General features: G+C 36.7%; 1 long non-coding RNA gene across 1 annotated transcript in view; it reads right to left on the bottom strand.

Moving 5' to 3' along the window:
• Window positions 1-4,058: 4,058 nt before the first annotated feature.
• LOC150080127 (uncharacterized) overlaps window positions 4,059-26,057 on the bottom strand; it is an 85,295-nt gene continuing 63,296 nt past the window's right edge. Inside the window, exon 3 of the long non-coding RNA XR_016547391.1 lies at window positions 4,059-4,151. This is a non-coding gene — a long non-coding RNA (uncharacterized LOC150080127). The remainder of the gene's footprint in view (window positions 4,152-26,057) is intronic.

Raw genomic sequence — 26,057 nt, 5'->3', positions numbered from 1 at the left:
CTGAATTTTGTATCAGATCTACTGCACCCTGAAATATTACACTTTTATGTCGAAGGTGATGTCCACTTTATGGATGACAATGCAACAACACATCGTGCAAGAATGATTTTGGAGAACATGACACGGATTTCCACCATCATCTCTGGTCCCCGCATCCATCAGACCATATCTCATCAGATTAAGAATGTGTGGGATATGCTGGAGAGAGAGAGAGAGAGAGAGAGAGAGAGCTATTCAGCAACGAATAGCTCTCTCTCTCCTCTTCCTTCAACTTTGTTGTAGCTGTGCTATATTTTGCTGGAAGAATGGTTACAATTATATCAAAACGCATTAAAACACCTTATAGAATCCATGTTGTTCCGCACACTTTCTGTTATTCGAAATGAAGACGGCCCGATTCAATACTGAATAGAGTCATAATTTTTGGCCAATGTGTGAATGTTGGAAAAGGCCCGGCTTCGAATTCCCTTCGACTTTTATGAGTTTTTTACCCCACTCCGTGGCTGAGTTAGTCGGTCTCCCGTCAACTCGTGTTTTTTTTTTTGTCCAGGAAAACAGCAAACCAACTAGAAAACACAATTTATGGACATGAGTGCACACTGATGTATGAGGTTGTTCTCGGGTAATCCTAAAATGGCAATATCTATTCCTGGCAGATGGCTGACTGATTTGGTTCACATTTTATAAATCCCAAGGATGTCCGGACGCTTTTGGAAATGTAGTGTATATTTAATGAAGTTTATTGAATTTCACATAACAAATGCAGCCATGTCATTAGCACTAAGCTCGTGATTGTAATTGATATATGTAACGGATTCGATTATTCTTTTGAAATACTATACGGTTTTTGTTCTCTGCAGGTGGTGCTCAGCCAAGTTCACTGACTGACCCCGCAGTGGCCGCTGCTCACTTTCCTTCCGTCTCGCTCCGACGCCCTGCTTGCACGTCTTATGCAAAAGGAAAAGGTGACGACGGTGGGGAACTGAATAACAACCTTTTAGTTGGGGAATATACTACGGTGAAGGAACAATTTTATCTGCGTCGTCTTGAGGGACAGAAGATGGGGTGACCCAACGTAGAATGACCTGCAGAGCTCTGAATGGTTTTGTTTGACTTTAGTGTTAGTAGCATCATTTAAGAAAGGACACTTGTTTTCACAGTCACTTCTGCTGTACATCCCAAGCGTTCGATTTTCTCTACCTTCGGCATATTTTTGGATAACATCGAAGTTTCTCCAGGTGGTCAAAAAAAAAAGTAAGTGATTTTATTCATGACTTCTTTAATTTGCTTTTTTATTATTATTTTTTTTTTTTTTTTGTTATTTAGTAGTTGGGAATTTGGGTTACATGTTTGAATTTTAAAGTTTGCTTTATTAATAGAGTTGCTGAATATATCTGACTTTAAATTGGAGGATAGATTTTTTCATTTCGAAATTAGCAGAGAATTTAAATATTTTTCCTAATGGGAAAGTTGTTCCCCGTCCTCGGTTTGATCTGAGAACTTCATCGATGTGCTGCTGAAATAAACGTAAGCCGATTTTATTAAGGACACATACACACAACGGTTGTATGTGCGTCAACATCCACGTTTTGCTCAGTTAAGTGTGTAGCGCCATTCTCACAACCGTTTTATTTATTAATTTTATTTTTTCATTCTAATTAAATCTGTTTACACTCGTTATGGGAGTATACTGATGATGTTTTTAGACTAAATCATGGGCGGGAAACAACTTTCCCATCGTGGAAAAGATTAAGCAAGTTTTTAAATTTATAATTTGTAAAATGTAGACGGTAATACTTAGTCCAAATTTAGCATTCAAATTCAAAAAATTTAGCCCAAATATGTCGAAAAAAAAAAAAAAAAAAGGGCAGACGACAAATTTAGGTTTACTAAATATAACGAGATGTATCCCGGTGCCTTTTAAGTGATATTCCTCTATATCTATATAGCCTGTATATTTTATTTATACTTGATACGTTGATAGCATCTTAGATATACTAATTGTGAGGAGGGCTAAATTCTAATGAGCTAACTGGCTCATTACCTCGTTTATACTTAAATCCTTAAATCCATCACTGTTCCAGGCCAGTATACTACTCCATCCGATGTATAATTAGAGGGGGAAAGATGAGAGAAAGAATGATAGAAAGAGACATCATGAAAGGATTAAATTGCTTGAACTAGTCATCTTGCAGTGATGTAACTTATTCCTGTAGCAGGGAAATCTTTTACAGTAATGTGGAGACCCTCAATCATCCAGCTGTGTACTCTGGTACATAATTCAGACAACAGGTACATGACTGATGACCGTCCAGCTGGTTCTACGAGCATGTTTTTTATGGTGGAATATCTTTCTGGTTTTGATTTTGGTCTGCTTTCCAGCCAGCCATGGAAGAATGATATGGGCTGTAGGTTGTGCAAAAAAGCTTATTCATATTGAAGGGGTAGGATTCCTATTTCAGTTTTTGCGTATGGGGGGTTAAAGTAAAGTGTGTTAGTTGTCTGACGGCACCAGGGATTTCCCCCATCTCCGCGTTGTATTCTTTGTGAGTGACACAGAACTCTGTGGAGGCCAGAGATTTAAAAAGTGTGTGGGAAGTGGTCTGTTGTTTCTCTGACCATTTAGCCGTTAGGCCCCTATTGGGACCCACCGTTGCCCACACTTATATGGGGGGGGTTGAAGTTTTACAAGCACTTGCTAATCCCGGCGAGGGTGCTCCTCGAAAATAACATTCCCACGTTAACTGTTAAAGCAATCATTGAAATTCCGTATTTTTTTCATCCTTCCTAAATAGAGTCAAAATTTTACTGCAATAATTTCTGAATTAATTTAACAAAACACTCAGCTGATGAGCTCCATTTGAGTTCTGAAAGCGATGGATTTCATCGGTTTCAGCCCGATGAACACTCTGCTATTGTCACTTTAATTGTGCAGGAACATCTGTCGCATATCACTGCACAATTCAGATAGCAAGCCAATGTGGCAACGACGTTTTAAAGTGCACTAATGCATAAGAAAATGTAACTAATATCACAGACTGAAAAAAAATTGCTGCCAAATGCGTGATTATTATCATGTTAACAGTTTCGTGATGAGTAGAACACATGTAGCACTCAGCAACAATTTCGTGCTGAAGCAGTTCTGCATATTATTACTGAGTGGTTTGCTTAATGTGGCTGCTGGCTGGCAGTGTGGTGTGTACTGATAGTTAATAATGAGCTCGCTGTACCCTTCTAATAGAACTAACCAGATGACCAACGTATGTAGCTCTTATTTTGAAGCAGGCTACAGCTGTATCTTTTAATACCTTTTTTTTTTAACTATTCGAAACATCTATTGATTTAAATACTTTATCTCAGGATTTATAGAAGAAAGCTATTAATGGGAGAAATTTCTTTCTAGAGACGAACATCTGTTTATAAACGTGAAAATATACTAACAGTAATTACACTTGTAATTGCAGTTTGCCTAATAAAAGTGATTCAGTACTGATTATGGAAAGGGGGGGGGAGAACTAAATGCCCCAAGACAGTCAAGCTTAGTTTACTCTTAAGCGAGTACTGAACTTTTATTAATAGACATACCCCGAAATAATTTATATTAAAGAGATTTTTTTTAAATTTTTATTTTACACAAGTGTATGGATATAAACAACAACCAAAATGTATGCTATATTATACCTGAAAACGTACAAATTATATAGATAGAACGATATTATAATTCGCAATACTATGTCACCTTTGGTTTTGTATTTCACGTTTGTTCCTACTTTTTTAAAGCTTTACTGTTTAAAAAAAAAAAAAAAAGCTTTCCTATATCGGTTTCAAAAAATCCAAATTGATCTACATCTTGTAGTATCCGGCGTGTCAAACATTGAAGAAAAAAACCAACTCTTATTTTGCTGTACGTATTTTATTTTGTTTTTAAAATTATAATTAAAACAAATAAAATTTAGAGCAGCAAGATTTACAAAATTCAGTTATGTATATAAAGTGCTTAGCATCATAGCGCCTTAGTCTAAAATTCAGTTATATAATACATGCTAAGTTGTAATGAAGTGTTAAAGGTCTCCCCCAGATGGCAGTAGTTCACTTCTTCTATTTAGCCTCAACGTCCTGTGCTGCCATCTATCCTCATTGATAAGAACAATCTAAAAATAAAGAAGCCAAAACGTATCATAATGTTATTAATCCTGTTTAGCAAATATTTTTAGAATTAAAATAATAAAAGTTTACTCTAATACGATGCTTGATATTTCTAATATGTGTTAGATATATTTATCTTTCAAAAGAGTATCAGAGTAGTATAATATATAATGGGGTTTCTTCTAGCAAGCTTTAAAGGTGACAGGCAAGGGCGTACACAAAATTTTGATTCGTTAAGGGGGAAAAGGGTGGAGAATAATTAATTCAAGAATAGATAAGCTCTGATTGGGAAAATTTCCCAACCTCAAACCCGTAATTTCAGGAAAAACAATGTCCAAAAATTATTGCTCGTCCACCATTGTTCGCGTTTAAACTTTCCCCCTAAAATTACAGTTTGTATGGAACAGTACGAGAAATATACGTTCCATATCTCGAGGGCATTGTACTCCCCTCTGCCTGTACAAAGCATTAAGCGAAAATACCTGAATGATTTAATACAGGATTTACTTTTTCTTTTCGTAAGGTATTGAGGATTGTGACAATGTGTGACATTTATTCTGAGATTGTAGAAATATCATATAAAAATCTAAGTGTGGTAATACTACTATTAAAAATTCAATTCTGCTTTCTGTTGCTTCCAAAGAAGCACATTTGCACCCCATCAGAATATTCGTTTGTCAGGTGAAGAGTAGCTCCATCTGTTCACTGTATATTTTATAAATGCTTAAACTCGCGCAAATCTTGGAATTCCTTGAAGACGAAGATACAAATGGCAACATTAAGATTCACTGAGCATCGTGCTCTCAAAATAAATGGAGCGAGCTGTATTTCTTGGGGTGGGAAGAAGTCCAGATTGCCATGCATAAACAACATTGCTACTTGAGTGACTATGACAAATCATATAGCATTAAGAAATTCTTGATTTTGTTGCCCAATTTGAGCAAAATTAAAGGGTCGAGTGTAATAACTCGACTCACAGTTCATGGATTTTTTTGAAATTTTATATTTGGCTCTTTTACGGGAGAAGATGGGAGAAGGAGTTTTATCCTATTCTTAGTTATGCTCTTATTTAAGAAATATATTAAACATAAGGCATCCAGTTAGCATGAATGGTCATTGCAATCTTTAGTCAGTTTGACGTGACGTAATTACTGGGAAAACGAAAATAAGAGTTAGGAGTGTATTAAAGGCCTAATGACTGTGATGAATATAACAAACAACTTTAGAGAGAAATAGAGTAAGTTAGTAAATCAGAATGTCTTATAAATGGGGGAGTTTAACTTTCTAGATGTTGACTGGAACTTGTGTGTTGGTCACTCACACACTAGCAAGACTTTTGTGGTTGATTTATTGGATGATTGTTTTCTGCAGCTGCATGTTAGAGAGAGGCAACAAGAGGAAGCAATACTCTTGTTATGGTAATCAGCATTGACTCTTCATGCTGCAGGTAAAAGATCTACTGGGTGGCAATAATCACAGTGTACTGATGTGATATTTACTTACAGACGTAACTACTGTCAAGAGTAAAGGGCATCTGGTTTCCTAAGGGTGAATATATTGATCTCAGACAGTTTTTTTTTTTTTTTTTTTAATTCTGTGCAATGGGACCATCTGGTGATGTCACCAATAGCAAATTCTAAATGGGAAGCACCCAGGGAAGTAATCATAGAAGCTACTAGGTTTTTCATACCAACAAAGAAATGCCGTTCCAGGCGTAGACCTAAATGTAGATGAACTGATGAGACTTGTGGTAGAGAATTAAAATGCATGGGGTGCATAGAAATTACCAAGTGATACATAAGCCTACAGTACAGTGATCGGCAACCTTTTTTGAGTGAAGAGCAATTTTTGATCTAATTAAAAAAAGACAATCCCAAGAGCCGCACCTCAGCTCAAGCTGGTAGGAGGGGTGGGGGAGTTTTTTCATAATTGGAATAGAGTGGGAAGGTGTTTTATTAAAAAAAATATATATGAAATATTATTTATTAATACTGAAAAAATGTAACAACATCCAATTAGGCACGAATTAACCGTATTCTTGTCCTTTTTGGTCTTTTGCTGCTGAACTTCTTGAGCGAGTCTCAACATCAGGCGAGTATACCGTAATTTTCATCTTGATGACACATGCTGAGAGGCTCGCATTGTTCAGACGGTTTCTTGATTTAGTTTTAATAAAGATCATGTTCAAAAATATTTTCTCGCAGGAATTCGTCGAACCACAAACTGAGAGAAGTCCAAAAGCAAATATTTTCAAATTTATATTCGTGTCCGATAAACTACGCATCGAACACAATTTGGTCTTGCTTTTTTGCCTCTCCAAATCCTCAGTTTCAGTTTTAAGGCATTTTAGTCTTGCACCCCACATGTCCTTGATTTTTAACTCCTCTTTCAAATCGTGCTTCATATGAGCTGAAAGTTAAAGAGCTGTAGTACATGATCAAAGAGCCGCAGGTTGCTGACCCCTGCTATAGTAGATATAAAGTAGTCTGTAATTCAATCACAAAAGAAGCTTAGGCAAGTTAAGGCAGATTATAGAAGTTTCTCTCTGGTAAAGGATACAAAGAACAACAGCAAAGGTTTCTATGCTTATATTAACAGAAGGAGGAACAGGTTGAATGGCATTGGTCCACCAAATGTCGATGATTTTGCTGACAAACTGAATACCTAGTTATTTTGCATATATTTACACCTGAGGAATTCTTTAAGGAAGGAGATGCCAGAAGCTTATCAAACTGTAACAGGAACTGGGTACAGAGAAGAGCAACGAAGTTGATGAGGGGAACAAAGGTTTCAGTTCTGCAAATTGCGACATCTGGAGACAAGGCACTTGCGAGGCGATCTGATTGAGGGGTTTAAGGCTTTGAATAGATTCAGCAAGCGCAGTTCTGATGGGATTCTTTCTCTCGCTTAGACTACGCACATGAGGGGGCATAAATTTAAATTGAGGAAGGATGGTTGCAGAATAAATGTGCAGAGGTTTGCCTTTAGCCAACAGGTGTTGATTGCTGGAACAAACTTTCTTCTGATGTTGTGGAAATGGATAGCCTGAATGAATTCAAGAAAGAACTAAACAAATTGTTGGAGGGGATGGATAGGTGGTGTGGAAATTTTTTTTTTTTTTTTTTTTTATTTGCTGATGATATATAAGCTTGCTTTGTTGCATCACTTGCCACTACTAATTCTAATAAACGATTTTGTGATAACTGAGAGGGAAGTGGAAGAAAAATTATTGAAGCTGAGCATAAAAAAGGCGCCTGGGGTGGATGGTTGGGTTTTTAAGGTTTTAGGCACATCAGCGACTTAGGCCATATTGCATCATGTCTGCGTGTATTCTGTGGCCAATTTTTTAGTTTGATCAACTAAAAACCCGAGTTCCCAGAATAAAAAAAAAAAACCATGCTATCCTACCCTGAGACCGAGGTGTTGCCTTTCCAATCTGATTGGATACTATGATGCAGTAACAAAGGAACTGGATGCAAAAATAATTTTAATATCGTATACTTGGATTTCAGGAAAGCTTTTGATACTGTTGCACATGAAAGACTGCTATACGAACTGGAGCAATGTGGCAACTTGCCCTTAATGCGACATTGCTCCTGTGAATAAAGGGATGGTTGAGTAGGAGGAGACAGAGAGTGGTTATCAATGGGCACTGCTCGTTGTGGACTAATGTTATTAGTGGAGTACCCCCCACAGGGTTCAGCATTATTGTGACAATTGTTATTTTCCTTATTTATTAGCAATATTGATAAAGGTATGTCAGGCTTAATGTTTAAGTTTGCAGCCTCAGGAGACTGTTTAGCTGATGATAGTAACCAGGGCAACTACTGCAACAAGATCTAAAAAAAAGGCATATGGCAGATGGACTGGGAAATGGCAGTTAAAGTTTGAAAAGTACTGCATATGAGTAGTAGTAATCCTAGATTAAATCCCAACTGTGTGATATTACACTCAGGGTTGTGGAAAATGGAAACGACCTGGGGATAATTGTGCAGTCAGTTATGAAGTTCTTTAAGCAATGCAAACAGGCTGCCAGAACAGCCCATGGTTTTTGTCAATGATATAAATTTTGCTAGCAGAGATAAGGAGGTGATTATCCTATTGTATAAGGCAATGGTTAGGCTGCAACTTGAGTACTGTATACAGGTATCGAGGCTTCATTTTAGGAAGTTTGTAGATCTGCTGGAACGGGCGCAGACAAAGGCAACGAGATTGGTGAAGGGAACGAAAGAGTGGTCTTAACGAGAAAGGCGGCTTCAGTTAAATTGCAGAGTCTGGAGACTAGGCACCTGCGAGGAGATCTGATTGAGGTTTTTAAGGCTTTGAATGGATTTAGCAAGCTCAATGCTGGTGGCATTCTTCCTCTTGCTCAGACTAGGCACATGAGGATACATAAATTCAAATTAAGGAAGGATTGTTACAGGATAGTTTTCTGCGAGTTTACCTTCAGCCAGCGGGTGATTGATTGTTGGAACAAACTTCCATCTGTTGTTGTGGAAGTAGGTAGTTTGAATAAGTTCAAGGGAACTATTCAGATTATTGGAGAGGAAGAACAGGATGTGGGAAGTTTTTTTTTTTTTTTGGCTGAAGCTTTATAAGCTTGCTTTCTTGCATAATTTACACTACTAATATTTATACTACGAGTAATTGTCAAACGTAGGAAGCAGGTTTTCTAGTATAATGGCTCTAAATGAAAAATTTTTTAGATGTTTGAGCATTACTCGAGCAGGAAAAGTCAGATTGGCACGAGTAGGTTTTAGGCCTAATTTAGATTTCATGCCTCGCTATAAAATTGCTATAAATTTCGAATAGCAGCTCCTTTCAAACTTTCAGGATTTATTTAAGATATTCTTGGGAACCTTGCTCGAACTTTTTATCAAATTTCATGATGATGGATTAACCCAATTTCCCTGCGTCCCCGTCTCCTCTTAAGCAGTATTATTTTCTCAAACAGTACACAAATCCAGTATCATCACGTGGTGATAGTTATGGTAAATACTTCTTGAATGCAATATAAAAGTCAGGGTCACCTTATTTGATAATCGAACATGCTTGAAGTATAACGTAATACATAAATTACCTATTTTTTTTCATTTTCTAAAAAAGAATAAAAAAACTTTTTATTATATAAATCTTGCTGTGAGTTGGTATATGTCCATGTTTAAGAATTTATTCAATCGACCAACGGTGTTCCCTTTCGAAATGAGCCTGAGTCTTTAGATAATTTTTACTTGTTAGCAGTTGGTAGTGTTAATCTGGAATAAATTCAGTTGATTGAGTTGTTGGAAGTCCTTTGTGTCTCATTAATCATATTTATCCTGCCTTATTTAATTTCTGGATTTCTTGTATTTCTAGATTTTATTGGTCCTGAAGAAAAATTTAATATTAATTCTTTTTTTCTAAAAAATGATCATTATACTCTTCTTGCATTAATACTCTTTATGCCTGATGAAATATGTCTCTAATGGACACACTCAGTCATCTACAGTAAAATCAGTATCATTGCTTTATTACTCATGGCCTTTACTCATGAAAACACGAGGTTTTTCCCCCGAATTCATTTTATGTGTTACTTCAATATCCCACTTAATTTTGACGTTTCTTAGTTGCTATATCTGCTAAACAGTGCACCATCATACTGTGAACTATGGAAGAGTTTCCTTTCAGTTATCAGTCATGTGTTTGTGGTTATAAGTGGATTTACCAACAATAAAGAAAAATTCCGCTTCTTTATTCTGCATGTAACCACTCCCACTCGTACCACACGAGGACATCTTTCCTGAATATCGTAGTATGTTTTGTTATCCAGTTTTCATGATTTTAATGTTTAGGGTATGGTCGCCGGATTCCTTCTTCGATTATGTTAAATGCTTAAGTACTCGGATGACGGTGATGTCCGTTGTGACCCAGAAAACTTAGTGCGAGACGAGAAGAATGCCCCTTAATGTGAGCGGAGACCGAATTAGCAGAAGATTAATGAATGGTGGGCGGGAAAAATCATTTTAAATTAAACGTTGCGCTTCGAAACTCTTCCCTGTGATTTCATGGCTGTATTGTGGTGCAGAGCGGGGGAGGAAGGGAGCAAAGCGTCGTCAACAAGTGTGGAAGTTCACGTACGAGTCGAGTATAGTGATAATTAAGAGACAGGATTACTTCCAATTTTAATGACGCTTCGCAGTGGCGAACGTCTCGTGACTGACTGATGCCTTTGTGAGAGGAATCTGACCATCTGGAATGTCGTGTTGGATGAGATCACCTAATTTCAGACTGACAACGACGACCTTGACCCGCTACCCTTCGCATCACTGCCAATCATGCATCACCATACATCATCGAAGGAGCGGACACCGACGGGGGAGGCGGGGGGTACCTAGTGGGGACGAGTGGTATCAGAAGATTCTGATGATAGGCCGCCAACGACAACCCCCTAATCTCTCGCCCCCGTATTTCTCCCTTAGCTGCCAGAGTAAGCGTCGTCTGTGCCTCCCCCTCCCCCCCCCCCTCTCTCTCTCTCTTTCGCTCTCTCTCTTAGCAACAGCACCTCTCTTGCTGCCTCCCGTCGTAGCAGTGCTGTTCTTTGCCCCGAAGGTCAGCTATGGACCTCATTGGGCCTCTCGAGACGCTACAAAAAATGGTCTCGGAGCCACTCACTGGTGTGAGATGGAGCTGTGGCAGAGGGTCATTAGACTGCACATGAAGGCAAGACATCAGGCCATTCTGCAGCCATCAGAATTACAGGGAAGAATATGTTCATCTGATGGGAAGGGAACGGAGCCCCAAAGAGTTCGTAAAACTCTACACAAAAATGCCTTGGGCTAAAGCTAAAACCGGCAGTTTTGTCGAATCGGTTCTATGGCACAGTAGAACTTGAAATTGCCTTGGTGGATTTTTAACATTGTGAATTTTACGTTTTCTATAATCTCCTCCCCTCCGTGAATTATAAAGTGTCAGCATTGCTACACGAAAATGTGTATGGAACATTGTTTTTTTACCTTTATCGTGAGTCACATGTCCATATGAACGCGGCGTTTTAACATCGACATGTTTTATTTGTTTATTCAATTTTTCCTTTCCCTTCTTTGGCCGTGATGGGCCTGATCGAAATGTAAGTTATCGAACCAACTGAAAAGGAATCTGTAGAACCATCTCTCAGTGGTGGTGGGATCAATTTATGCATTTTTCTGGTTAGTTTCATTTAAAATAAATTGTGGACAGGTGAAATATCAACACTAAATTGAACCTTCTGTATAAAAGAAGAAAACCAGTATAAACCCACAAGGATGATTTAATACTTTGAATAATGCACGGTCAGCACTTTTAACCTTTCTGCAAACACTGGGGATGTTGTGTGTTGTCGCAGTAGATCTATGTAGCAATGCATCATGATTGTGAAGAGTGACGTTTATTTTTAAGGGGTTTTTGTTATTTGTTTTTTTTGGTGAAGAACTAAATCCTAATTAACTGGAGGTAACTTCTAACAGTTGCATAATTTCATCTTCGTTCTCCAGTATAACACAATTAATGCGCAATCGATAATAATATTTCAGTGAGACTTAAGAGGATTATCCTCTTTGTCTATGCCAAATCCTTGTCAATAAAACAAAATTGCATGTTCATAAAGCAAGTCTTTCAATCTTGATTACAGAAAGTGTCTCCAATTTCATTGTGATTAAATTTAATTTAAAATACAGACTTTCTAATGTTGCATGCATGTAACAGAAGTCAATGTCGCGCTCAGCAAGATCAGAACAGAAAAGTATTACGCTTATACTATCCTGCCAAAATTATGGGTGCCATAGGAACCAATTCCTTCAGGTCGCCTGCTGTTTTGTAACAGTAAGGTATACAGTAACCTCATAAAATCTTGCATATTTTGATATTAATAAGGAAGTCATGGAAAAATTCAAGAAATTATCTTGAATTTCTCCACAGCTACCTTATGGTAGAGTTTAATCATAGATTTAATGAAGCACACATTTCTAGTTGTATGCATACACACTTCGCAATATCTCTCTCTCTCTCTCTCTCTCTCTCTCTCTCAGCTGGTCTAAAGTGAAGTCAAACTGGTCACCGGCTCACGCAAGCGCTGTATTACCAGCCACACCGCTGTAAGTTGCAAGAGTAATAATTCTCACTAAATTACTTTAAAGAAGTTTTTTGAATAAGTGATAGCACTAAAAGAGAGAAATGGCATGGATTCTTAAATATAAGCGCGGTAATGAAAGTGCCGGATTGCTCTCTTAACATTTCTTGACTATAAAATAATGATTTCTTTAATTGCACAGGATTTTAAAGAAATCTGGATTATAAATTTCCGGATTTTACAGAGCCAAGGGAAAGAACAGTTTAAGAGTGATAGAATCAAAGAATCACTTTGTTAATATTTTCTGATAACAAAATGGTTAAGTGACATTTTAACAAAATGTAATAGAGGATGGCAGCGGAAGAAAAGAAAAAAATTCACGCTTGCTAGATATTACCATATTTATCTCTTGTGATAATTGATGTTCTTAATTTATTACCATAACTAATCTGGGTGTTTGAATTAGCGACAACTGGGATTATATGGCGACATGGTTCAGTCTATTCTTAAGCTTTCGCATCTTCTGAGCGAATTAGGTTTAGTGAATTAATTCAATTAGTCTTTGGAAAAAAATAGTCTGTGGCTTCTTAAACTGTATTGGGCTTAGCGCTGGTGATAAGATGGTGGTAAGATTCGTGAATGGTACGAATTAAAACAATATTATTTGAAATTTGCCGGAAGTATTTGTAATGAAATGATCTAGCCAGTCCATACATTTAAAATAATACTGTCATGTCTAAACGAATTTGGGCAGTATATATCCTATTAATTTACTCTGAAGTTCAGGTTCGCCGTATTTTGAATTATAGTTCACTATTAAGCACATACATTATCCTGTTTCGAGTGCGTCAAAGCACAAAATAGTCATTAAGAAGCCATAAATTTTGGAGGGACTCTTTTTATAACTAAGTGAGAAGAAAAGAGTCCCCAAAAACTTGTCTTCAGTGTGTGGTATCTTCGCAAAATATTTTCGGGGTAAGGAATAAATCTCCACGATTTTAAATGCTTGAAATATTTTTGATGAGGAGGATCTGCAAAGCCTATCCAACATTTTGCATTTTGAGTAATTTGTCTCTTCCTCATCATGCATATGTTTATTATTTGTATCTCTTATTTGTATCAGATTTCTTCCAGTATTAAAATCATGCCCCAAGATATTAATGAGCATTGGTATAGAAATTTTGATATGCAGCCTAAACATCGAAACTGTTTCCTGTTATTTAGAACTTACCGTTAGAGAAGATGTAGTTGGATGGTTGTACTGGCTGGAAGACCCAGTGTAGATGCAATGGTCTGTGTGGAAATGGGAACTAGGTTACCATTCCACACTTTCTGCTCACTTTGTTCGCTGTGTTTATTATAGATTAAAGCTATAGAGGAAATTTGGGAATAATCATTTCGTCCACAGTTTTGTGTGATTTTTACATGGATTTTATTTATTATGCTAGTCTAGCAAGGAATATTTCAGAATAATACTCTCTCTGTCTCTGAGTGGACAGCAGAAAATGAGTTGATGATGGTGTAAAAATCTTTGCAGTTGATCGTGGGTTGTTAGGGGGTTTACAGGGGGTTTACCTGTCTATAGTATCTATATATCCGAAACTGGTCATGTGACAACAGCACGAACTTAACGTGCAAGATTAACGTGAAAGTTAACCGGTTCAAGGACAAGAGTCAGATTGCGGCCCTGTAAGTAGGCATGCGGTATCACATTCACAGTTGCTGCCAAGAGAAACCAGCCAGACACGTGTTAGGAGACGAACGCACGCGCGTAAGAGGCCTCTGCAGTCAAGATAATTGTACGTTGGGTTCATATACCCCCACCGGTCCTCTCAGCACAGAGGGGAGATTAGTCTCTCTGTAACAGAGAGAGAGAGAGAGAGGGGCCCTATGACGTGATGTACGCTTCTGGAATAAAATTTTTCTGATATTATTTTGCTACAGTGTTCCAACTTTTCCCTATTAATAACTGGAGGAAACTGCTAAGCCAATTTATCATTCAATGATAAGCAAAGAAACCTCTATTGACAACAGTTATAATACAACGAGATTAGTTTTAACGGTGTTCGGATTGCAGTAATACCTTAGTTCGTAATTTTGTGTTCATCTTTTCTTCCACAGAAATCCCCCAAACCATTTTTAGGTTTGGGGGATTTCTGTGGAATGATATGGTTTTGTAATTCATATTATAAAGTTTTCTCTGCGATCCGATTTTTTTTATTAAAAAAACAAAAGAAAATGCTGCATTATAACGCATAAGCTATACTTATATTTTAAGCATGCAGTCACATCTTAGGCCATAAGTTTACTTTAAGATTCATTTATCTTCTTTACTTTGCTACAGTCTCTCTACCGGTCAGCGAATCTTTCAGAAAATTTCGGATTATATTATTAGTTTTTCATATTTTATATTCCAGATGGGACAATTAACCTTCTCAGTGGAAGCCAATGCTGTCATACAAGTTTTGCGATGCTTCTTTTCACTTCTGTCTCTTCGTACGTTGTTTGACATCTTATGAAACTTCTTGATAGCATTTCTGCTTCCACTTCCCCTTAAACACACGTACTTTCACTGCCAAGAAAAGAGCACCTTACGGGATCTCTCTAATTTTCTCTCGTTCCAATATTCACAGCCATACGCGAGCTCCATGTGAACACTGACATTGGGCAACATATGGTTCGATGGTCTTCACACCCACTTCCTGACTCCGAATCATTACTCATCTCTCCGGAGAACTTGGGTACTGTGATTTGTTTCTGGGCATCGTCAACATTTTTTTGTTCCCTCGTCTTGAGATGTCAAAACTCACGTGAAAGCTGTAACCCATCTTACAACTGTACCTTCCCATTTCATCACCATAACTTTCTCCTCTGCCCTCTGCTAATCTGAAGTTAATCTCCTTCCCCACCTTTGCTATAGTAACGCTGTTTGATCGTGCGTGTTTGCTACCAGCCGCAATCCCATTTTTCCATCACCCACCTTCACCACCTGGGCCCTTTTCCAGAAATTTTTTTATTGACATTTTCAAAAACGCTGCAAAGAAAGCACTCCATTCAATCTTTTCGAAATGAGTTAACTGACAAGCGAACTACGGAACTATTTTATAATGTAACAAGAAGCCAAGATAGATATATACAATGTGAGATATTATCCCTGTTTCTAAGGCTGGAAATCTCGTGTATTTGACTGTACAAATATGTTTTACAATGTGGTTATGCTATTTTGTTACCGTTAACTTAGTTTTTATCTGCAATAACATCTTTCTCTCTCTCTCGCTTGCTGTCGTATATATAAATAGCTCTTGGTGTTCGATTGCTTTTCCTTTTCCCCCTCATCTGAAAAATAAATGATTATTGTACACTATAAATATGAGTCGAGCAAAGCTGTAAAATAAAATAAAAAATAAACCAACTACCATTAATTTTCAGTTCTAAAATGGTCCAACTGCACAAGTCATTCATCAAAGTAAGCTTTTAAGGATAAAACACCGCAACAAGGTTCTGTCAATGCAACATATATGTATTCGAAAAATTAAAAATATTTTATGCTATAAAACTTCTGCATTAATTCATTAAAAATAATAAATATAATATCATTACAGAAGTTTAATTTGCATTTCTTCCTTTTTACGTATTTTATTTGAAAGACATCTGATTTATAAATTATTGATAAAGATCAAATAGCATGTGGATTCTTGAGCAACATTATCAGCAACTATAGAATTTCAATCCAAAAACGCTATTAAGGCAAGCTCTCCAGGTCACATATCTAAACAAGTTGCACTAAAAGTGAATATTCCAAAGAATACCAAAACCTTTAATTTGTGATAAATTGGATACAATTAGTTTAGGTCGTAATATTTTAACTGGTACAGATAAAGTTCGTGTTTTGATTTTTTAAAAAAATTTAAACTAATATGGGCGAAATATAATACTTTAAAAATAATTTGGTTTTTTATTTTATCAGTTTAATAATTTAATAATAATAATAATTTAATGATTTATTATTTTTTCTAAAATACCCTACCATCACATCATAGTAGGGTATTTTAGAGAGAAATTAACTATATTTATGGCTAGCACTCTTATTTATATCAAAAAAGTTGCGTGGTGGTAAGAGAATAAAACAAATGGATAAATACAGGTATCTTCGCAGTCTGCTAACAAGTGAGGGAAGTAGTCAGAAAATTAGAACCAGAATTCCAATGGATAAAATAATATTCGAGAAGGAGATATTTACAGGGAGAATGGATATTGAATTAATGGAAGAGATTAGTTAAATGTTTTGTATGGAATGTTGTACTTTATGAGGCGCAGACGTGGGCAATAAAGAAGGAGGGAAAGATATTAGAAGAATTGAAGCTTTTGAGATTTGGGTGTGGAGGAGGCTTGAAAGGGTGAAATAGGAAAGTATTGAAGAGGGAAAAAGAGCTGGAAATGTGATAAAAAAGAAGAAACAAAATTTGAATTAGACATGTATTGGAGGAGCAAGGGTTGTAAAAGATTTAAAGAAAGGAGATGAGTAGGAGATAGAAATGAATAACAAGAATTGGAATGGTGGATGAGGAATGGTACGTTTTAGAGGAAGATTGGTATCGTTGGCTGAATTACAGAGCTAGACAGAGAGAATGATGAAAATGCGATTGAGTCCTGGTTGTCATGCGGCAATGAACTTATGATGTTGATGATATTATGTTCAATATTAAAAATCGGTATTACATTTAGCTGTGACATTGTTATTTGTATGCAGTTGAAAACAGCGTTATTATACAATTGTAACTGATTTTTACACATATCCTACTTATGAATGACTGAATGAACTAGAAAGTTTTTGCTTACGTGAACTAAATGTATAGAATGTTAATATATTAGTATTAGTAGAGGCATATGATGCAAGAAAGCAAGCTTATACAGCACTAGCCAAAAAAAATCTTTCCATTTCACTGATCCATTCATTCCAAATGTTTGTCTAGTTCCGCCTTGGATTTATTTAAGCTATCAACTTCCACAACAACAGATGTAAGTTTGTACCAGCAATCAAATTCTCGCTGGCTAAAGGCAAACTTCCGCACATCTATTTTACATCTGTCTTTTCTCAATTCGAATCTATGCCCCCTCAGGTTTGTAATTAGCATTAGCATTAGCATTAGTAGAGGCATATGATGCAAGAAAGCAAGTTTATTCAGCATCAGCCAAAAAAAAAAAAAAAAAAAACCACTACTCCCATTTCACCCCTCCATTCGTTCGAAATACCTGTCCAGCTGAGCCTTAAATTTGTTTAGGCTATCAACTTCAACAACAAGCGATGGAAGTCTATTCCACAAACCAACTGCCCGCTGGCTAAAGGCAAATTTCCGCACATCTATCCGACATCCGTCCTTCCTCAATTTGAATTTATGCCCTCTCAGGTGATTATTCTGAGCAAGAGGAAGAATCCCATCGGCATTGAGCATGCTCAAGCCATTCAAAGCCTTATACACCTCTATCAGATCACCTCGGCGATGCCTAGTCTCCAGGCTCTGTAATTTGCAAAACTTAAGCCTTTCTTCGTAAGAGCAACCCTTTGTTCCATTCACTAATCTTGTTGCCCTTCTCTGTACTCGTTCCAGCAGCTCTACATCCTTCTTGAAATGAGGCCTCCAGACCTGTATACAGTACTCAAGGTGTGGCCTGACCAAGCCTTATACAAGGGAATAATCACATCCCTGTCCCTGCTAGAAAAATTCCTGTATATCATTGACAAGACACCATGAGCTACTCTTGCAGCTCGTCTGCACTGCTCAGAGAACTTCATATCTGCCTGCACAATTACCCCCAGGTCCTTTTCATTCTCTACCACTGTCAGCGTAGTACCACAGAGTAATCTGAGCAAGAGGAAGAATCCCATCAGCATTGAGCCTGCTCAATCAATTCAAGGATTCAAGAATTAAATATATAATATATATTTAAATTAATTAATTAATCAAGAGCGCAACGTGAGGTTTTGATAGGCTTTTAATAAATTACCAATCAAGATTTTATGGTTATCTGATCTCTTGTTGCCCAGAAAATGTTAAACTTTCTTGAAGAATTTTCAAGCTTTTAGTTCTAAAGGATTTGCACTTTTTCAAACATTTCATGTTTCAGTAAAGCTCTGAAACTCTGAAAAAAATAAAATTTATGTGACGCGTTGATTAAAATATATTTATTCGATTAACTAGATCAATCATTTTTCTTTAGGGAACAAAAATCTTGTTTCGTAATGACTGGTTTTGGGGTCTGCTGTCCGCTCGCCCAAAAGGCAACAGTACTTTATATAGATCAAAATATATAGATCTATCTAAATATATAGATTGATCCAAATAGATAGATAGATCTAAAACAACCCCGATAACTTTGAAATCTCTGCAGATGTGCCACTTGCATTTACAATGCGTTCCGTGTTCTCATAGGATTCTTTTATGTGAACAACATGACCGATTGATGTAGATAGAATTATGTTTCCATTGCAGAGAACGCTTTTAGACTTAATTTCGAAAAGTCGATGAAACGGCTCCGTTATTTTGGTTTATATTCTCTTCCATGGGCATAAAACGACCCATCGACATCATGCATCAACTACTCCAAAATTCTCAATCAGCGGCCCAAATAATAAGAAAAGCTACACCAAAATCTAAGTACGTGAAAATTAAAATATGAAATTCCTTGCGAACTGAGGATGCCAGGGGGCGAAAAAAGAAAGAAAAAGAACAAGCTCCACATTCAAAATCAGCTTTGAAATGTACTAAATCCTCCATATTCCTATTGAAAATGATTTATTTGTTGTTCAGTATAAGAGATTCTTTCAAATTATTCATTTTTGAATTTTGATGTAATCATTTTGAAGAGAAAACAAATAAATGTACTTATTCACGCCAACGCGGAATTTGGGCAACTTTAAAAAACGAGAATTTACCGATCATTAAAATATATATAAAGGTGACAAATATTAAATAATTTATTTTATAAAATTATTGAACAGAAGTTATTTTACTAGACTATGGAAATATCCTCTACTGATGTATATAAAAATCGTATCTTAAAAATTCCCATTACATTCACTTCAGAGTAGTGTTGTATCCTTGACCTTTTTGACCATATATACAGTTAATTTGGAATAATTTGCTGGGCTTGATACGAGTATATTCGCTGCATTATGGAAAAAAAAAAACATTTAAATTTCTTATCCCCTTTTCAAGTTCATTTACCTGTATAAGAAATAATTTTCGATTTATGCGTCTGTTAGGTAGAACTTTAGATTTAAGACTATTCCCAACAAGCTAGATGGTAAGTTAGACTTTTTTTTTTTTCTGTCAAGCCAAAATTTAAGCATTATATTCTTCAAAATAAGCTCAAAAGTCTCATTAGCTTTTAGTTAAATACTTTTGTTTTCAATTTTTTGTTATATTTCAAGAATTATATTTTACTATTGGTGTCCTAACTACAAACTGTTGAAAATATCAGAATTCAGATTTTATTGCAAATATTACGGACAAATTTCATATAAAAGTTTTTTTTTTTTTAAAATATATTAAAAACAGTTCTCTACTACTTAAGGCACAGGTTCTTAAACTGCAGACCTTGACCCCGGTGAGTCACATATATTTTATAATTCTGTTATGCTCTATCACCGTTTTATCTGATGTATACTTAAAATTTAATTAAGTGGTACATTTATTTCTTGTCAAACTCTAACCCAAATCTAATCTTTTGTTCACTCCAATCTGACGACTTCTCTGTTGCCATAGCTGTGTATAAAGAGTCAAAGCAACTAAGGCTATGGGGCGTCAATATATTGTGTGTGTACACTGGATGTACTGTGGTTGATTTGACTGTTTGCTGGATGAAAAAAAAAATAAATAAATAATCACCGACTTTCCGGGAGAAAAAACTTGCTACCGTCTCTTGAATCCGACTAACTCAGCCACGTTGGGAAAAAAGCCTGTAAAAATCCCTCGCGTCATTAAAATGTTTGGGACGGTGATATATCAACAATATTATCCTCGAGGACATGATAAATGGATAACATTATGTATTTAAAAACTGTACGGTGCTTTTGAAGCAGGAAACTTTAGTGATGATGTGCTCGTATTATGTTTGTAAATAGGAGCGTTCCTTGGATTTCCTAAAGAGTGGGGATAAAGCAAGCCGTGTAGGCTAATAGGATCATTAATCTTTAATCATTATATAGCAGTAAAAACACTCACGTTATTTTGATCATAAGATGGGTTACAAACCCACCATAAGGTTGGTTTGCAACCGCACCTATCCATTCTCTGTAATAATTTGTATAATTCCTTCTTAAATCTATTCAAACTATCCACTTCCATAACACCACAACAGATGGAATCAGTCACTCTCAGGCTGAGAGCAAATTTTCGCACATTCATCTAACAAACATCCCTTATGATATCCCCTATTAGCATTTACTTTACTCAATCCATTTAAAGCCTAATAAAATCTTAGAGCAGAAAGGCTCAAGCTAAAAATTTCAGGCTATGACATTGTTAGTGCAATTGCATCATTGCTACATAGTTGAATTTTTAAGTCAAACCGAAGTTTGTACATTAGGCATTATTATTATAACTTCTTTTCTCTCTCTTTCTCTCTCTCTCAAGGATTTCACTTCACAATACGAGATTTTATAAATGATAATGCCTAATGTGCAAAGTTCAATTTTTCTTAAAAATTCAACTCTGTAATAATGATGCAATTGGACTAACAATGTTGTATTCATTTAAAGCCTTATAAATTTCAATCAGGTTTCCTCGCAAGTGCCTGGTGTTTAAGCGCAGCAATTTGCAGAACTGAAGTCTTTCGTGTAAGAGTATCCTTTTCTATTTTTAACAAATCTTCTTTCTCTTTAATGGCACCCATTCTAACAGCGTAATTATTAGGTACTTACTGCTTTCTTTCCCAAATTGAGACCTACTATTTCTTCATTTTGTTTTCAAAAAGACAAGATAGGCAGAAAGCATATCTATATGCAGGTTCAGTGAAAATTAAATATATATATATATATATTGTATATTGAATAGAAAATAACAGTTGATTGAATGTTTGTAATAATTTGGTTAAGAGATACGTTGAAGACTTTTTATAATTCTTTTTGGAGAAAAATTTGACCCTCCTTTTTAGGAAGATCCAATGATAAATTTACTTAAATTTTGCTCCTTCGATTTGGCCCTCGCTTATTATTTCCGATGTCACTATGTACAACCTTTCTCCTCATTATTTAACCCCAACTCCAAAAATATTTTTTTTTGCTAAAGAAATATACATACGAAGGAAATTAGCTGTAACTGGAACATTTCTTGTTGAAAAAGAAAAAAAGAAAACGTAGAATAGCTTATTAAGTAACGAGGCATAAAAAGAAAACAGTGCAAGATTTTTTTTCCATTAAATTTCATTTATTAGTAATAACCCCGACAGATTTTCTTTCTAGAATATTTTAAAATAAATAATGCAATTTCAGCATGTCTTCTACTTTTTTTTTATAGTTCAATATACACATATTATCAAATCATTTTTTATTTCGCAAACATGGCAAAATCATCTCACATATTTTTACTACTATTTTGTTTCATTGTCTGCTTCCATACTTAAAATGTGATGTGTTCTTTATTCCACTCATTATTATTTCATAGTCATCATAAGAAATTCATTTTCTTATTGGGCCAAATCTACATAAAGCTAGGTTTATTATGAGGTTTTGAAATGTTCTGGATTAATGATTGGATTTCTTAACCTCATCTATTAAAGTTCGAAGTAAAATTTGTGTGTATCTGAGAGAGAGAGAGAGAGAGAGAGAGAGAGAGAGAGAGAGAGAGAGAGAGAGAGAGAGAGAGACAGAGACACACACAGAGAGAGAGAGAGAGAGAGAGAGAGAGAGAGAGAGAGAGAGAGAGAGAGAGAGAGAGAGAGAGAGAGAGAGAGAGAAGTGTGTGTGTGTGTGTGTGTGTGTGTGTGTGTGTGTGTGTGTGTGTGTGTGTGTGTGTGTGTGTGTGTGTGTGTGTGTGTGTGGTTTGTATAGAACCTGCCATGGTCAAACTAGCCCAGACAGGCGAGATTAATGGTTTAATTAGCATTAGTAGAGGCATACGATGCAAGAAAGCAAGCTTATGCAGCATCAGCCAAAACTTCCTATTTCATCCCTCCATTCGTTCCAAATGCCTGTACATCTCAGCCTTAAATTTTTTTAACCTATCAACTTCCACAACAAAAGATGGAAGTCTGTTCCACCAATCAACTACTCGCTGGCTAAAGGCAAATTTCTGCACATATATTCTACAACTGCCTTTCTTCAATTTGAATCTGTGCCCCCCCTCAGGTTCTTAGTCTGAGAAAGAGGAAGAATCCCATCAGCATTCAGCTTGCTCAACCCATTCAAGGCCTTATACACCTCAGTCAGATCACCTCGCAGGAGCCTACTCTCCAGGGGCTGCAATTTGCAGAACTTAAGCCTTTCTTGGTAAGAGCACCCCTTTGTTCCCCTCACCAATCTTGCTGCCCTTCTTTGTACTCGTTCTAGCAACTCCACATCCTTCCTAAAATGAGGCCTCCAGACCTGTACACAGTATTCTAGGTGTGGCCTGACCATTGCCTTGTATAACAGTATAATCACCTCCCTGTCCCTGCTATAAAAATTCCTATATATCATTGACAAGACTCCATGACCTGGCAGCCCGTCTGCACTGCTCAGTAAACTTCATATTTGACTGCACAATTACCCCAAGGTCCTTTTCACTTTCCACTTCCCTGAGTGTAGTACCACACAGTTGGTACGTTTCTCTTCGGTTATTGCTACCCATATGCAATACTTTACATTTGTCAATGTTAAACTTCAGTTGCCACTACTCAGCCCATTTTCCCAACTTATCTAGATCCATTTGGAGTAGCATACTGTCTTTACTGTCGTTAACAACCCTGTCGACCTTTGTATCATCTGCAAACTTGGACATTAAACCTGATATACCTTCATCAAGATCATTGATAAATATACAAAACAACAACGGGCCCAGCACTGAACCCTGGGGAACTCCACTAATAACATTTGTCCACAAAGAGCAGTGTCCATTGATTAAAAAAAATAAAAAATAAAAACATGGAACAGTTACAATCAGGTGATACCGATTTGTATGCACATTATAGTGTGTAATAAAACCATTAGACGGAGGAAAACTATTACTATAAAGCAAAGAGTGCTAAGAATAGAAATAGGAAGTTCTCATATGTGAATGCAAAAAAAAGAAGAGAGTAAATCAAATAGATCATTGGTTGCAGTGGAAGGTCCATAGAAAGCTTAGAGAAATGACAGCTGAGTTTAACAGATACTTTCCAATGATATTGACACTCAGAAGCAAGCTTGATCCTCTAGGGAATGTTAATGAATTGATTGCTGTAAAATGAGTGATATGATGATTTCAGAGAAGCATTTGTTAGAAAAGCTACTGAGATTGAAGAAGGGCAAGGCTCCAAGGGAGGATGGTGTATATGGAAGATCCATAGAAAGCGTAGAGAAATGCCAGATGGGTTAAATTATGGGTTAGATACTTTCCAACGATATTGGCACTCAGAAGAAAGCTTGAATCTCTGAGGAATGTTAATGAATTACGTTGCTGTAAAATAAGTGATATGAAGATCTGAGAGAAGCGGTTGTTAGAAAAGCTACTGAGGTTGAAGAAGAGCGAGCCTCCAAGAGAGGATGGTATATATTCAGTTATAATTAAAAAAGCTACAAATGAATGCAAAAAAACTATTCAGAATATTAATACGAGCGTCATTAGACTCCCAGAAGATCCCTTGGGCTCTTCAGCTTGTGAAGAGCCCAAGCTGAAGCTTGGGCTCTTCAGAAGTGCTTTTATCTCCCAAATCCACAAAGGTGGTGCTGAGAATAAGTTCGATGAAGATAAGTCATGCATGGCCAATCTGGTAAATTACTACGTTGAAGCCATTAAATACTTGTATACAGAGGTAACACTTTAGTTCTAGAGGCTGTCACAATCATTCTCTTCTTCAGGAATCAAGCCTAGCCTCTGGTGTTCCCCAAGGTTCAGTTGTTTCTCCCACTCTTTTTCTCTTGTATATTAACATTAGTAGAGGCATATAATGCAAGAGAGCAAGCTTACACACAGCATCAGCAAAAAAAAAAAAAACCTTCCCATTTCACTTCACCCATCCATTCACTTCAAAAGTTTGCCTAATTCTGCCTTGAATTTATTTAAGCTGCCAACTTCCACAACGACAGATGGAAGTTTGTTCCAGCAATCAACGACCTGCTGGCTACAGGTAAATTTCCGCACAATCTGTTCTACAACTGTCTTTTCTCGATTTGAATTTATTCCCCCCTCAGGTTCGTAATCTGAGCAAGAAGAAGAATCCCATCAGCATTGAGCTTGCTCAAACCATTCAAGGCCTTATACACCTCAATCAGATCACTTCGCAGGTGGATAGTCTCCAGACGCTGCAATCTGAAGAACTTGAGCCTTTTTTGGTAAGAGCAACCCTTTTCCACTCACAATATCGTTACCCTTCTCTGTACTTGTTGCAGCAATTCTACATCCTTCCTGAAATGAGGCCTGCAGACCTGCATGCAGTATCAAGGTGTGGCCTGATCATTGCTTTATACAATGCAGTAATCAATCCATTGTCCTTGCTAGCAAAATTCCTTTATATCATTGACAAAACCCCATGAACTACTTTTGCAGCCTGTCTGCCCTGCTCAGAAAACTTCATATCTGACTGCACAATTACCCTCAGTTCTTTTCATTCTCGCTACCTCGAGTGTAGTACTGCACAGTTGGTACGTTACTCTGGGGTTACTTCTACCCATATGCAGTAATTTGCATTTGTCAATGTTAAACTTCAGTTGCCACCTCTCATCCCACCTGCTTAACTTTTCTAGATCATGTAGCGTACTGTCATTAACAACCCTGCCTACTTTCGTGTCGTCTGCAAACTTAGACATGAAACCTGATGTACCTTCATATATTAGGCTTTATTTTTCTGTATTTATCAATGATAAATATCATTGATAAATACAGAAAACAACAATGGGCCCAACACTGAACCCTGGGGGACTCCATTAATAACATTAGTCCACGAAGAGCAGTATCCATTGATTACCGTCTTGCCCTTCGCTTACTCAACCCTCCCTTTATCCATAGCAGCTACTTGCCCTTAATACCATATTGCTCCAATTTATACAGTACTCTTCCATATGCAACAGTATCAAACGATTTTCTAAAATCCAAGTATATGATATCAAAATTATTTTTTGCATCCAGCTCCTTTGTGACCACATCATAATATCCTATCAAATTGGTGAGACAAGACTTCTCTTTAACAAACTCCCATGCTGTATCTAAATTATTACTACAGTCTTGTCTATATGAATCTGCATTTCTTCTTTAACCAGTGACTCCTTTATTTTCCCCTGAACAGAGATCAAACTAACAGGTCTGTAATTACTCGTGTCACCCTTTGATTCCCTTTTGTGAATTGGGGATGCATTTGCTCATTCCCGTTCGTGCGGATTTCCCCTGAGTCCAATGATGCTCTCATAATTATGGCTGTAGATTTGCTTACTTCTTTTGCTGCCTGTTTAATATAATTGGATAAATCCCATCCACCCCAGGTCCCTTTCTTATGTTTAACTTCAATTTGTCCTCCACTTTACTCTCAATTATTACAAAATCACTTGGCTTCCTATTAGTTTGATAAGCTTCTGGCCTCCACTTCTCTACAGAATTTCTCATGTGTGAATGTAAATGCAAAATACTCATTCATTTTGTTAACTACTTGAGCAGAA

Source organism: Mastigoproctus giganteus, chromosome 9, assembly GCF_048544385.1.
Source record: "Mastigoproctus giganteus isolate SK-2022 chromosome 9, ASM4854438v1, whole genome shotgun sequence".
Taxonomy (NCBI): Eukaryota; Metazoa; Arthropoda; class Arachnida; order Uropygi; family Thelyphonidae; genus Mastigoproctus; species Mastigoproctus giganteus.
The sequence above is the reverse complement of the archived record's forward strand: the minus strand, read 5'-3'. Positions and strand labels throughout refer to the sequence as shown.